The sequence below is a fragment of the Blastomyces dermatitidis genome (assembly GCF_000003525.1).
Source record: "Blastomyces dermatitidis ER-3 genomic scaffold supercont1.11, whole genome shotgun sequence".
NCBI classification, from domain to species: Eukaryota; Fungi; Ascomycota; class Eurotiomycetes; order Onygenales; family Ajellomycetaceae; genus Blastomyces; species Blastomyces dermatitidis.
Genome location: NW_025544784.1, coordinates 1,002,793 through 1,005,737, shown reverse-complemented (window position 1 = coordinate 1,005,737; position 2,945 = coordinate 1,002,793). Strand labels below are relative to the sequence as shown.

General features: G+C 33.7%; 1 non-coding gene across 1 annotated transcript; it reads right to left on the bottom strand.

The window, feature by feature from the left end:
• Positions 1 to 2,154: 2,154 nt before the first annotated feature.
• Positions 2,155 to 2,235, bottom strand: BDCG_17793. The gene has a single exon. It is a non-coding gene; the product is annotated as a tRNA-Leu (tRNA).
• Positions 2,236 to 2,945: the final 710 nt, after the last annotated feature.

Genomic DNA, 2,945 nt, shown 5'->3' with positions numbered 1-2,945 from the left:
AATATGATATTTAAAATTCAGCTTGGAGTTTAACCATACTCCTAGCCATTTGACATTTAAACTGGGTTTAATCTCTTTATTCAAAAGAGTTAGACTTAGTTCTTTCTCATTAAATCTGGGAAAAAAGTGAATTAACTCAGTTTTATTCATATGAAATTGAATTAGATTGATATCTGCTCTAACAAAGATTTTCTTTGCTGCTTTCTCAATCACTTCTAAGTTCTCTTTGATTGTCTTTGAACTGTAGAGTAGATCAATATCATCTACATAACTTGGAGATCTGACTATTTTCATCTCTCTATTCTTGAATAGAAATGCAGTGTATATTGCAAATAAAACAGGTGAGATTGAAGATTCTTGTGATACTTCTATTTTTATCTCAGTTTTATCTTGTTTTCTTCCATCAAAGAATAGTTGTATAATTCTTTTAGATATGAAACAATTGACTCATTTTATTAGAGAAAGTGGCAGTTTTAACATCTTCAAAGTTTGAATCATCTTAGACTTTGACACATGATCAAATGCATCTTTTATATCAATAAAAACTGCAGTTGAGACCAGGCCTTCATGCTTTGCTACTTGAATATCATGAACAACTGAGAGAACAGTATCAATTGTAGAACATTGTTTTCTATCTTTCATTTGTTCATTAAATAGAAGAGAATTACTAATAGAGCTTATAAAAGATAATCTAGTAGCTATTATCTTTTCTAGAATTTTTCTCAAACAGTTCAACAGAGATATTACTCTATATGACTTAGAAATTGAAGTCTTTCTATTAGGTTTTGTAAGAATTACTTCAGTAGCTTCTCTCCAGCATTCAGAATGATAACCATTTTTTAAGAGATTGAAAAAGAGCTCAAAATATTCATTCTTCAAGTAGAAATATGTGTTTTGAATAATTGAGTGATTAATTGAATCAGGCTCTGCAGCAGTTTTAATTGAACTTGAGAATATTGCTGACTCTAGTTTATCATATATAAGCTCAGATTATTCCCAGTTATTTTCATCAATATATTTATGAAATAACATATTCTTCTCTTCTAAATGTGATGATGAGTTTTGAAAGAGAATTCTCATAAAAGCTTGATATTTTTTCTCAAAAGAATTTGCTGTATATAATTCATTCTGAAATTCATATTCTAAGGTTGAAAGCTTTACTACACTTCTTGTTTTAGTATAGTTAAAGACTTTAAAAACTTCTTTTTCTTGTACTTCTTCAAGAAATTTGTTCCAGCAATCTGTTTTAGCTTTTTTAATATCTGAAAAATATTCATTTTGAATAGCTTTGAACTCTTCATCAGATATTAAGTGATTCTTTCAATCTCTCTTAGCAGTGGCTAATTGCTTTCTTTTAGAAGTGATATTCTTATTTCATCAAGATTTGAAATACTCAGAAGACTTTTTCTTTGAAATATTTTCTTCAATACTTGTTAGAAGAATAGATGTAATCAGCTTTGCTCTATTCTCAAGCATTTCATTTGACTACAGGCGCTAGCCACCCGCAGGATGCACCTTAAGCTAATTACATTTAACCCTCTATAATTAACTGACCACCGCGTCCGTCCTCTCGGGCCAGCCACTAATTTCCAGGGGCGTTAGTTAGTGGCTGCCACCGCCCACTTGATGGTGTACACACCAAGCTTCCGGTTGCTGATCTCGGCCTCATTAGATGCCCATAGGCCTACCAATCAGCCGTCGTGGCCTTGCCCCGTGTTAGGGACTAACCATAGGCTCGATGACTGCAGTCCTCCCTGCCAGTATTAGAGCTTGGCAGGGAGCTTGCAGGCTCTAGCCTATCAGGGTGCCCTGCCTAGGGCCTAGATGCGCGTCTAGGCCTGCTAGTCAGGTGGTTTTCAAAATCATTCCCTGTATTTGGGGGGGGAGCTAGGCTCCGATGACAGCCCTAGTTAGGGACTTGCTTAAGTAGTGTATAACCACTACATTAGGCTTGGCTCTATATTGTTAGAACCTTGACAGGTGCACAGTAGAATAGTGGGACATTGGCACCTCATGCCAGCCCTGGTGGGTGTTCGCAGGATCTCACTTAACTAGTGGCTTGGCTTGCAGTAGGGAGTTCTACCCCGCACCAAGCCTTACTAATTAGGCTCAGCCCCTATTACATGGGGGCTTTCATGGGTAAGAAGTGGCAGATGCCAGCGGTGGGATTCGAACCCACGCACTCCTAATGTGTGCGGCCTTGGTTACCAGTCTTACCAACTGGGCCACGCTGGCTTATAATTACAACTGATAATGCTGTAAATAACTACACTATGATAAAGAGCTTGAAGTAAAAATTGACTTTGCATTTCTGAAATAATAAATAAGATCATATTTTCTGCATTGCTCATGTAATTCAACTTATGATGCAAACACTGATAAAGAATCTTAACATTAAGATGAAAAATAATGAGATGACTGATTCTTGAGATGAGAATGAGATGAAAGTAATTACTTAAGTAACTTTTACATCTACTTTGTAAAAGATAATATTTTTTAATAACACTTTTTAATATTGCTTTTTAATAATGCTTTTTGATAATACTACTGTTAATTTTAAATAGATTAACTAATAATTTAAATATCACAGATTTGAAACATTGCTAATGTGATTTATACCTTCTCTAAATAATAATAATGATTTTATAATATTCAACAAATAAACAAATCAGTCACATCACTGAATATAATACAGAATATTAGAATATAATAAAGTTCAATATATAAGATAACTGTTTAAGCTCTTCAATTGCATCAGATAATTGATCATTGAGTCTAACACTCTGATCAGAAAAAGATTCAGATATTGAAACTTTCTGATATAAAGTGAACTTAGTTGAAATATGTGATTGATTTACTGTTTCAGTTTTATAAGATAATAAAGACAGTCTCAATTACTTATACATCAATGCTGCAGTCAGTCTGATAAGTGTATAACAGTTTAT